Source organism: Pinus tabuliformis, chromosome 3_2 (assembly GCF_031772625.1).
Source record: "Pinus tabuliformis cultivar Carrire ecotype Pingquan chromosome 3_2, CPIR1, whole genome shotgun sequence".
Lineage (NCBI taxonomy): Eukaryota > Viridiplantae > Streptophyta > Pinopsida > Pinales > Pinaceae > Pinus > Pinus tabuliformis.
The window spans coordinates 949,416,224-949,429,471 of record NC_142302.1 but is presented as its reverse complement, the minus strand read 5'-3'; positions in this window follow the sequence as shown (position 1 = coordinate 949,429,471).

Below are 13,248 nucleotides of genomic sequence, written 5' to 3'. Positions count from 1 at the left end.
TGCCACATTTTGCGTCTATGGTGGAATCTTTTGGAATTGATTTTTTGCGTGACCTCCAGGGGACAACTCCTTATCCGAGACTCATAACACAACCTGAAGTAGATACTCCATTTTCTTTATCTCCATCAAAGTTTGAATCAGAGTATCTAATCAACCTAAAGTCATCCACATGTGTATATTTGAGACCAAAGTCTTGAGTTCCCTTCAAGTACCATAGAACTCTTTTTGCAGCAGACCAATGACCCTCACCAGGTTTTTGCATAAACCTGGAGAGGATTCCAAAAGTAAATGAAATGTCCAATCTAGTATTAGTGAGGCAGTTAAGACTTCCCACAAGTTTTTTGTACTTGGTTGCATCCTCAAATTCATTTTTTTCTTTGGATGTGAGCTTTAAATTTTTTTCCATTGGAATGGTAAAGGAATTGCATTCATCCATGCCAAATTTGTTCAACAAGTCTCTAATGTACTTATTTTGAGAGAGGAATATAAACTTATGATGTTGGGTTACTTCAATTCCCTGATATTAGCGAACATATCCCAAATCTGTCACCTCAAAACCTTTCCTCAATTATTTCTTTATGGATGCAATATAATTTTTCATTGTTCCCTGTCATCAATAGATCAACTACATCACCACGAGATAGACAACATTTTTCCAACTTTCATGGAAAATAAAGTTGCATCATCAAGATCATAGTGTTTAAAATTTAGTTTCAAAGGATGCTTAATCAATTTCTCGTACAAGGCTCGCAATGCTTGTTTGAGGCCATACAAGGATTTGATAAACCTACATACTTTGTGCTCTTGTCCCTTCACAACAAGTCCTTCTGGTTGAGACATATAAACATTTTATTTCAAATATCCATTCAAGAAGGGAGTTTTTACATCCATTTGATGGAATTTCCATCATTTTTGAGCTGCCAAGGCAAAGAGATTCTGGATGGTAGCCCATTTTGTTGTGGGGGAAAAAGTCTCCTCATAATCGACCCCTTATTTTTTTGCAAATCATTTTTCTACAAGCCTTTTCTTGTGCTTGTCAAGTGAGCCATCTAATTTATACTTGTTCTTGAAGACCCACTTGTAATTAATCGGTTTGGTTCCAAATGGAGGGTCCACCAGCTTCCAAGTTTCATTCTTTATAAGAGCATCATGCTCTTTCTCCATTGCTTATTGCCATTAATCATAAGAAGCAACTTCTTTAAAGGAAGTTGGCTTAAAATCAGTAGAAAACTATAATTCACAATCATAAGAAACATCCATATCAACAGTTGAATCAGAATTATCTACATCACCTCCATTTTGTCTAGTAGAACTTCTTGTTCATGTCTTTCCAACCTCATCAGGATGAACACTTTCAAGTGTCTTAGTGAGCCGTTTTTGGATGACCTTCCTAAGATGACTAAGGTTGTTCAGTTGACTGAGATGAGGCTCAATCAATATTTAGCCTTTATAACAACCCCTGGTTGATTTTCCATGTAAATAAAATAAAACCAAGGTCATGGGAACATATTCCAAGTTTAATGGTGGGTAAACATTATAGTGGGCATCACTCATGGTTTATTAATGGCTATGGAAATTGGCAAACACATTGGCAAAGGAAAAGAGGCAATAAATGGCATTTAATTACGAAAATAAAGGAAAGTATGAGAAAATAAAGGTGAAGAGACACAAATATGCATGCAAGAGAAATTAGAGAAAAAAATGAAAAAAAATAGGCATCAATAATAAAAAAGGCATCACGGAAACAATGCACAACTTTTTGTCAGTTTTAGTTTTTCTCTCTTACACTCTTGTACACTTAGATCACTTTAGCATTCACTTGGACTTGGAGAAAGCAAATAAAGGACAAGTAAGGAATTGGTGGGCAACAAAATAGAAGGTTGTATCAACAACGACAAAAAAAGGATATATTGCAAGTAACAAGTTGCATGTGTGATTTCCTCGATAGTTTTTGGATGCGTGATACATGCATGTGGTTCCTTGGTTATGTGTTATCAATGGCGTGGATATTTGCTTGGATTGACAGTGGTTTCAGCCTTGCCTTTCCATTTCCTAGATAGTTATGATGTAGTGGGTTCCCCTCTTTGGATTTTTTGATTAGTTCGTTGGTTCCCTATGGTTGTGGGATAGGATAGAATCTTTGGAGCCCTGGAATAGATTGGGTTCCTTGGAGGCTATGGGTTGAGATGGTAGTTCTCTGGATCCCTATAATAACTTGGGTTCTCTATGAATATAGGTTAAGATAGAATCTGTGGAGCCCTGGACAACTTGGGAAGAGACCAATCTGGTTGATGTTAGTGATCTATGGACCAGTTAGTTGAAATCACTATGGTTGATGCTTGAGATGGTTTGGCCTCTAGAAGCCTTGGATTGGTTCTATTTTGTTTAACCCATGTGATCCCACATTCATGTTTGGAATATGGCACAAGGGTGATTGGTTGAAAGAGAGATTTGGTTCAGCCCAATTTATGGTTGGTTGGTACATGGAAATCCCTTACTTCGTGTGCATTTGCATATGTTAATATGAGCTATTTTCTAATGTGATCTATGAGCACTTGTATTGGTTATTACGTTGATCTTATGGTTGATTAGTCAAGGTTTCTATTATGGTTATATGTTGGTTATATGGTGAACTCTTATTGTGGCTCTTGTTCATGATTCTATAAGTTATTGAATGGTTGATGAATGCATGGGCTGACAAGTGTTTTTGCAACTAGTTTGAGAGATCATAGAGCCTTCTCGGTGATTCTCAGATGAAGTTCATAATTCTATGATCATATATGCATTCATGACATATAGCTTCCATGTTTACCATGTGTTTGAAGAAATGTCTATCATGTATTAGGCATGTTCTGGTCAAGATTTTGCTATTGATTGTTTAGACGTGTCATCATCATTGTCATGTTCCTCGAAAGTTCTTGGCACTTCTGGGAAGTGATCCGAAGGCTAGGCCTAAAAAAGTGGCACAAATCTCACAATCACTGACACATAACCAAGGATTTAAGGTCATATCTGCCTAGAGATAGACTTATGGGTGCAATTATAGCCTTCCAACCACATGGATGTTGTGTTATGAGTGCAATTGTGGAGTCTAGTTGGTGAAAATTGTTCCAACTCAAGGATTGATCACCTGGGGCGGTTGTTAGGCTCCTGAGTGATCTATAGTCTATGAGAGATGGCATTTTTTTTCTGGTTAGTCAACCCCACTTGCATAACTGGAACTTGGAGGTCAGGTCATATCATAGTGATACTCAACTCATATTTACCTTGGAGAGCTTGTAAAAGTTAGTAAATGTGGGGTGGGGCGTTACAACCTTCCAATTCTCTCAATCACATCACTCAAAGTGTCTTCTTGATAAGTGGTTGGAGCTTTCATGAGGGGTGGAGCATGCTTCAAAAGAAGATTCCACAAATTGATCCAAGATAAGGATCCCCCCTTCAAGATGTGGAATCTCATTATTAATTTCCTGAAAGGATTTTGTATTCTTGAATATGTCTAAGTGATCAAGTTGTCGCTCAACAACATTGTCAGTCCTAGAAGATTCAAGAAAAATAACATCTCTAGACAATATAAACTTCTTATTTACTTCATTGTAGAGACAGTATGATTTAGAGGTATCTGAGTACCCCAAGAAGATACACTTTTGACTCCTTGCACCAAGTTTGTTTCTTTGTTCCTTAGGCATCAAGGATAACACATGGAACCAAAAACCCTAAGATGCCTCATCGAAGGCATGTGGCCATACCACGTTTCATTAGGAGTCTTGTTTTTTAGAACATCAACTTCATAGTTTTGAAAAACATCATTGAACGAACCATAATTAAGATTGTCTTGTTCATCCTTTCAACTACACCATTATGTTGAGGATTATAAGGCACAGTAGTTCGATGTTGAATCCTATGTTGATGAAGATTTTTTTCAAGTTCATTTGAAGTATATTCTTTTCCATTATCAATACGAATAGATCCAATATGAGTTTGTGTATTGTTTTCAATCCATGCATTAAAGTTTTTGAAAGCTTCAAAAACTTCAAACTTGGTCTTCAACAAATATACCCAACACATTATGGTGTAGTCATCAATAAAATTCATCATGTATGTATTTCGATTTGTGGAAGGAACAAGCATAGGGCTACGGAAGTCAGAATTAATTAGTTCAAGTTTTCTATTTGCTCTGGAAAGAGAATCATGAAATGGTTGCTTGTTATGTTTTCTTGAGATACAAGCATCACATTGCCTAAGTTTCTCAGGAATGGTTGGAAAACCACTAACACCATTTCTCTCCAATAAAGGAAGATTTTCATAGTTCAAATGTCCAAATATAACATGCCATAAGATACTGGATGGAAATGTACTTTCATCATACTAAGAACTATATGCATAGTTTTGTGCACGAGTAGAGGTTCCTTGTAGCTTCAAGAGTCTTTCTTCTTCTATTCTCGTCATGACAAGTGAGTTGTCTGATGCTTTTCTCACCTCAACTTTGCCATCAAACATGTGAATGGAGTGTCCTTGTTGATGAATGTGAACCAAGGATAGCAAGTTTCTAAATTTAGCCTTTTGTGATCCATAATTATGATTGTTGGGACATCTTTTGGTACTAATCACATCTAGAGCTTTTTGTCTACGCATTTCAAACCATCTAGTGTGGTTCATCACCAAGACAAGACACAGAGTCAGATCATGGCAACATATTAAATAGTGATAGCGATGAAGAGAGTTAATTTTTCGACTGTTAGAGTTTAACAACTAGCTTTGACTCAATATTAAAAATATAATATTATAATTAATGAATGAAGACTTTTAGTGATTTTGACTAAATAATGAATGATAATTTCAACAAAAAAAAAGTCATTAAATCATATTAATACCCTATAAAGGTTCAAACAAATAAATGTTTAGAATTGACTGTCTAAATAAATATTTATCTAACTTATTTGACTAAGTCAAAATATAATTAAATTTCAAGCTATGACTAAATAATAAATATGCTAGGATCAACTAAATGATTAAATAAATATAAAGTATTGAATAAATATTCTATTAAACAAGAGTGGCAGGAGGGGGGGGATTCTCATTAATCTCGAAGGAATCACTGAATTTAGTTATTATTGGGGGCTAGGCCGGAAGACCAATAACCAAGTTGAAGCTTATGGAATGCTCCTGGGACTAATATTGGCACAAAGAAATGGGATAAAAAATATTCAGGTGTTAGGAGACTCTGTGATCGTTATAAGGCATATGATCTAACATGAATCAAATCATTATGAGAGCCTGAAACTTGCTCCCTTCTTTCAACTCGGTGACCTTTTATCATGTCTTAAGGGGAAATAACCGTGATGTTGACAGACAGGCCGATAAGGCAAGCCATCTAGAGGAGGAAAAATGTGTAATAAAAAATGTTGTGAGAACGACAAAAAATCCTTAAGAAAATGAAGAGAGATACATGTAGGCCATAAATAAAGTCTCAAAGAATAGCTATGGAAGTGGAAAATTTGCATCTAACATGCCATAATGATATGAAGCCCCTCCCCCTCCCGGCCTTCACCCCCTCCCCTCCCCCCCTTCACCCCCTAGCTCTCTTCTGGCATCTTCCCCTCCTCCCCTCCCCCTACCTATCCCTTGTTATGAATATAATTCATAACAATTAAATAAATATAAATATTAAATAATTAAATATTAATTAGATTAAATAGTCATTAAGTTAGGTGAAAAGGCATGTCTAAAAGACATGCCCATTCACGAAAGGTCACTTGCTGAGGTATAAAAGCAGGGCCTCATTGTAACATTCAAATCATTATATATCATCTTATACAAATTTATATATTAATAAAATATTATTATTAAATACTTGTGTGTATTTTTACATTCAAGCGTTCAAGCTATCAGTTTTCATACTTCAGCCATAAGTTTTAATGCTATAGTGGTATCAGAGCCATGGCACACGATATAATCATGCGGGCCTTTGAATGTAGTTCGCAGAAGTTAAAGCATGTCAAAAGGAAATCGACAATAAGGAAGAGAATAATGATAGTGAAGAAAAGGAACAAGGGAAAGCAGAAGAAGAAGATTTTGATAAGAATGATAACCCAAAAGAAATAAGTGATAATTCATCTACTCCGATTACAGGTGTTGATCACTATCAAATGTAACCCTATGGAAACAAAAGAACAAAATCAAGGTATTTCTACTTGTTCACAGCTCCAACAATAATGCCAGTTCATTCCCAGGCTACCTAATGGAAGCCCTAATACAGATTCTCAGTTAGGAAATGGTGTGCATTGTCAAATACGAGTTGCACAGATAACCAATGAGGGAAGGAGCCAAAATCAATTACAACCACGATATCGGCCCAGGATAACTGACCAGGAACTTCAAAAAATATGTGGCGATTCAAACTCTATTGTTAAACCTCTTTTTGCGAAAACACTGAGTGCAAGTGATGCAGGTCGGATAGGATGCTTAGTTCTTCCAGGAGCATGTGCTGAGGCATATTTTCCATCAATATCACAACCAGAACGAGTACCTCTGAAAATTCAAGATGCTAGTGGAAAGGATTGGGTATTTTAGTTTCAATTTTGGCCCAATAATAATAGTCAAATGTATGTTTTAAAAGGAGTAACACCCTATATACAGTCCATGCAATTACAAGCTGGTGATACAGTGATCTTCAGTCAACTTGAACCAGAAGAACAAATAATTATGGGTTTTCGAAAGGCCTCAAATACCACATCTAAACATGAAGCTCAACCTTCAACAACAACCAATGAAGCCTCTCCAAATATGGGATGTGGTCCTGGCATTTTTGAAAACATGTCAACAGATAGCAATATTTTTGAGATCCCATTTCATTCCAAAATACATCAAAAACCTTTACGTGCAAAATATTGCTCAGAAATTGAGCTTGGGCAGTCACAATGGATCAATTGTGATATACGCGATTTCAGAATGGATATTTTGGGTCAGTTTGGTGTTATTATGGCAGACCCACCCTGGGATATTCACATGGAATTGCCATATGGAACAATGGTTGATGATGAGATGAGGAATTTGAATGTGCCATCTCTACAGACTGATGGTCTCATTTTCCTTTGGGTTATTGGACGTGCATTGGAACTTGGACGAGAATGTCTAGAATATGGGGTTATCATCGCATTGAAGAGCTTATTTGGGTGAAGACTAATCAGCTTGAGCGAATTATTAGAACAGGGAGAATAGGCCACTGGTTGAATCATAGTAAAGAACATTGTCTTGTTGGTATTAAGGGTGATCCATAAGTGAACCGTAACATTGACACAGATGTCATTGTTTCTGAAGTTCGAGCGACAAGCCTAGAATACCCTCAGTATAACACCTTCTGGATATGGCTTTACAGCGATGACGAAGGAACTCTGCGGAATTTTCTGGTACTTGTGGTCCTTGAAGAATCAAGAAGTCACAAATATGCCATAGCAAGAGCTGTTGCAAGGAAGGCCCGCGTTGATGTAAAACACGTAGCCTGGCATGACATCTTGTCTCCACAACAATCGAATGCGTTGGATTGTGGGTTCTATGTTATGAGGTTTGCAGTGGAGTTTTTAAAGAATGCACACTCACCTCATTCTTTACCAGTACGTGATTTTTTTCAAATCCTAGACTATGCTGCTAACGAGAAAATGAAAGTGAAGTTCGCTCCAAAGGCTCAATGGCAATTAAGAGATTTTCTTGGATTAGTGAACAGAGATGAGAGGGACTGGACGACAGAATTTTCTAAAGGGAAGCCATGCACCATAGACATTCTCCCATACTGTGATCCATTCGAAATTATTGTTGTTGATACGAATGAATTCGAGGTTGATATGTCAAATAAAGTAAAGCCCGTTTATGTGCCATCGAGTTATGTAATTGAGCATTGAAATTTTATCCACGATAATAAAACGCGGTGAGGTTACGGGCTCAACTGATGTGACCAATAGACGTGGCCAGCACCGGTTCAAAAAACAATAAAATTACGTGTCAATCGACATTCAAAAAAAAATAAAAAAATAAAAATCGATTTATATGACCATTTTAAAAACTTTATAATATAACTAAAGTTTATATATATATATATATATATATATATATATATATATATATATATATATATATAGATATATATATATATATATATATATATATATATATATATATATATATATATATATATATATATATATATATAAGGTTATATAAATCGATGTATAAATTATATAATTACATAATATATATGTAAATTATAACTTTATAATATATATATATATATATATATATATAGTTTATAATTATATAATTTAATTAAAAAAAAAAGAATTGAAAAATATTATTATTAAAAAAAAAAGAAAAAAGAAAAAAAGAGACAACCTTGGACTCAAAATAGAGTTATTAGCGAACTATAGACGCTGAGCCAACTTCCGCCTTAAATAAATATATTTCATAACAATTAAATAAATATAAATATTAAATAATTAAATATTAATGAGGTTAAATAGTCATTAAGTTAGGTGAAAAGGCATGTCTAAAAGACATGCCCATTCACAAAAGATCACCTGCTGAGGTATAAAAGCAGGGCCTCATTGTAACATTCAAATCATTATATATCATCTTATATAAATTTATATATTAATAAATTATTATTATTAAATACCTGAGTGTATTTTTACATTCAAGCCTTCAAGTTATCAGCTTTCATACTTCAACCATAAGTTTTTATGCCATAACCCTCCCCCCACCCCCCTGCCTCCCTTCCCCTTTCTCCCATTCCGCCTCCCCTACTCCCTTTCCTGTGGCCCCTCCATTTTCTAACCACCACCTCTATGTTATAACCACCACCCTGGGCTCCTTCTCCCCCTTTCGCATCACCCTCTGCAGGATCCTGCCAACCATGCTGAGTCGTGGCAAGCTGGACATCTAGACTCGCTCAAAACATGGCGTCCTATGGAAATTTTGTACCACACCTATTTCAATATTAAGTCACAACGTACGGCCTCACCATTTTTGCCCTAGTTCTTGGAGAATTTGGTGGTACAACACCTCGAGTGTTTGAAGGGATTTGAGTTTTATGGAGCAAAATTTAATTCAAGACCTCAGTGAAGTCGGGCTCGCTTGTGGGAGAATTGTGGGAATGACTAATAGAGATCAGGAGCTTGGTGGGAAATTAATGGAGGAGGGTGGAATTATGATGGAGTACTCATGGGATCTCGATTGCAACAATCTCCTCGCTCATCTCTACATCACCTCTAGGTCAGGAAGTAGGTATAAAGTGCAAACTAGTATGTGGATTTTGTATGTTTTAAGGTTTGAGAGTGGGACGGTGGCCTCTACAAAAGCCTGGTGGCTAGAGCTGAGGCTGTTGTGTATCAGTTTCAGTGTCACGGAGGTTGGGAATTATGCTGTGAAGAGTCGAAATGAGGGTAGGAAGGTCTGTATGTCTGAGGTTTTAAAGGAAAATAAATAAATTCTGAGTATAATTGGAAGGTAACAAGTGTTGGGCTTGGGTTGTTCTGAGTGTTTGCAGTCATACTGGATTTGGGACACCAGGTGGGTTTGTAATTCTCTCCGGAAGAGGGAGGAGAATTGGAGTCAGCGTGAGGTTGGGCGGTGCATACTTGCTGAGGATTAGGGCAGTCTGTTGTGGGCGAGAGAGGGTGCCTGGCTATGGGAGATCGTGGAAAATAGTGCCAATTTCTGGAGCTTGATAAAAAGCGAGGTTTTGGAAGCCAACATGCAGGGTACTGAAGACAGTTCTTGGTCGGGCACATGGGAAAGCCACAGGCAAAGGTCTAGTGGGCTGAGGATTGGTTCCTTGGTGCAGGGTGGCAGATACAAACCCTCCTGTCTCACCTGTGTTCGTGATCATTGGGACCTGCAAGAAGCACTATCACAACTCCAACGCAGCATGCATCAACAAATGCATGAGAACATGACCATGCAGGAAAGGGACATTGAGAAACGGGAACGCGTTAGGCAACTTGAGGACGAAGTGGATGCACTGCGCCATCAGCTGGAAAATTTGAAGATCAAGGTGGAAGCCATGGAGGACAATATGGACGCAAATGTGGAGGGCGTGAGAAGCCAAGATAATTCCAAACATTCAGAAGATACCTCCCCGGGCTTGGATCTAAACAGCCCAGCCCCTATGGATATTTGACCACCTCTGTATTGGTTTTGTTTTTGTTTTATCAAAATGATGAACTGTAAATGTATATAACTCTTATTTCAATTTTGTCAAAGTTATAGATGTAGAAATCCCAAAATGAGAAATTTTTGTAAGCAGGATAACCATATCTATTGCAACAGTCTAGATGGACCAAGAAGTCTTTATCAGCTTGTTGAAGCATGGATAAATCGATGTAAAGACCCGATTTTGTTGTGAACGGGCGTGACTTTTTTAATATAAACTATACTCATTCAGGTTTAAAAAAAAAACAAAACAAAACAAAACAAAAAACAAAAAACAAAACAAAACAAAACTATTAAACAATGTTGTTTTTAGAATAAATAAATTTTGGTTAAATATTTCAATGAGAATGTTAAGATTAAATAAATAAACGAAAATTAAATTTATAAATAAACTTGACTAAATAAATAAATATTTAGCTTCGAAAAATATATTTTAGTTTCGAATAACTGCACAAACGTTCTAATTTAAATAGGTTAAGAGATTAAAATTAAAAATATACTCAAAAATTATGATAGAAAAAAATATAATGATACTAATAATACTAGAGTTCAAGCTTCTGTGATCCATATCAATTAAGAGAGAGATTTTTCGGCGAAAATCACATGGAAAATCATTTGTCGACGCGTTTCGAACCAACAACTGTGGTTCATCGTCAGGACAAGTTGAAGAAACAGATCCAGCTAAGCAAGTTAAATAGGCAGAACAGAGACTCCTGACCAACGGCTAGTTTGACTCAAGGACCAGGGTCAAAAATATTTTAGGACCAAAATATAAATTGAAGGGTATTTATTTTACATAAGTTTAATAAAAAATTATTAGAAATTAGTTAAATAAAGGACCCTAAAAACAATATAAATATAAACTAATATTATTTAAAATACTATTAAAATTAGGAATAATAATAAATAGATGAATAAAAGAACTAACAAAGGTCAAAAAGGGGGGGGGGGGGGAAGTTAGTTAGGAAAATTAGTTAAAAATATTCAAAATAAAACAAGAAAATAGATAAATGAACAATAAATTGAAAATTAAAAATTAAAAACTAAGAAACGTGAGGATAGATTAGTTAGGAAATTATTTAAAAATACTAAAATAAACCAAATAAATAGATAATAGAAATGAAAAAGTGAATAAATAAATAAACTAGTTGTAGCGAAAAAACATAAAAATAATAATAATAATAATAATAATAATAAAATAGTAAATAAAATAATAAAAATAATAAAAAACAAATCAAAACAAAGGACCTAAAAGTCTATAAATACTATAAAAATTATCGAAAAAGTTAATGGAAGAAAACCAACGAGGATAGTTTATTTATTTATTTTTTCATTTCTATTTTAATTTTCCATTATCTATTTATTTGTTTTATTTTAATATTTTAATTAAATTCCGAACTAACCTATCCTCGTTTTAACCTGGCTTTTTCATTTATCTATTTACTTGTTTTATTTATCTATTCACTTGTTTTATCTATTTATTCGTTCTATTAATTTATTTTCTAAAGTCTTTTTAACTTATTTTCCTAACTAACCTTTTTATTTTATTCTTATTATTTATTCGTTTCATGATTACCATTTTTGTCTTATTTTTTCCATCCTCGTTGGTTTTCTTCCATTAACTTTTTCGATAATTTTTATAGTATTTATAGACTTTTAGGTCCTTTGTTTTGATTTGTTTTTTATTATTTTTATTATTTTATTTACTATTTTATTATTATTATTATTTTTATGTTTTTCGCTACAACTAGTTTATTTATTTATTCACTTTTTCATTTCTATTATCTATTTATTTGGTTTATTTTAGTATTTTTAAATAATTTCCTAACTAATCTATCCTCACGTTTCTTAGTTTTTAATTTTCAATTTATTGTTCATTTATCTATTTTCTTGTTTTATTTTGAATATTTTTAACTAATTTTCCTAACTAACTCCCCCCCCCCCCTTTTGACCTTTGTTAGTTCTTTTATTCATCTATTTATTATTATTCCTAATTTTAATAGTATTTTAAATAATATTAGTTTATATTTATATTGTTTTTAGGGTCCTTTATTTAACTAATTTCTAATAATTTTTTATTAAACTTATGTAAAATAAATACCCTTCAATTTATATTTTGGTCCTAAAATATTTTTGACCCTGGTCCTTGAGTCAAACTAGCCGTTGGTCAGGAGTCTTTGTTCTTCCTATTTAACTTGCTTAGCTGGATCTGTTTCTTCAACTTGTCCTGACGATGAACCACACTTGTTGGTTCGAAACGTGTCGACAAATGATTTTCCATGTGATTTTCGCCGAAAAATCTCTCTCTTAACTAATAATACTAATCATAATAAAATAAATATAATTGAAAATAATAATGATAACACTAAATAAATAAACATTTTTTAATGAATAAATGGATAAATGGATAGTTAAATAAATAAATAAAAATAAAACTAGGAGGATAAGGCAGGGACCCAACAACTACTAATCTTCCAACCATCATCTTGATTCAAATTACTAGGCCTCCTTTCGATTTCTATAGCTTCCCTAAACTTACGGTGATGGAAATGGTCAATTCTAGCAATGACCCAAGTGTCCTCAATGCATATATGATGTTTTGTCTTTTCCGCATGTTCCGCCAAAGCCAAAGAATGTGTCCTCCCATGTTTTATGTCTACCTCATGCTCATGAATCCTTTGTTTATAGAGCGGCCAATTTCACTAATGTAGGGAGTCCCACATGAGCACGGGATGAGATAAACATCTTTCATATTCTTGGGGTCCACATGGTCCTTCACCGAACTTAGGGAGCTATTAATGGTATTTAGGGGCCTAAAGGTCGAGGGGACTGTATGCTTCCTCAAAATACTTGTAATTCTATCAGTGGTCCCTTGGATAACAAGTTTCTTCGCAATCCTGAAAGGTAGATAATATCATGTAGAAGAAAGTCAGGGAGACTAGGCGATTTGAGCCTAATGGTTCCAGGTCTAGATGGCTTCAAATTTTGACTTGTCTGCAAAGTAGACTACTTCATCTACATCGTTAGTAAATTCTTCAAAGAAATCTT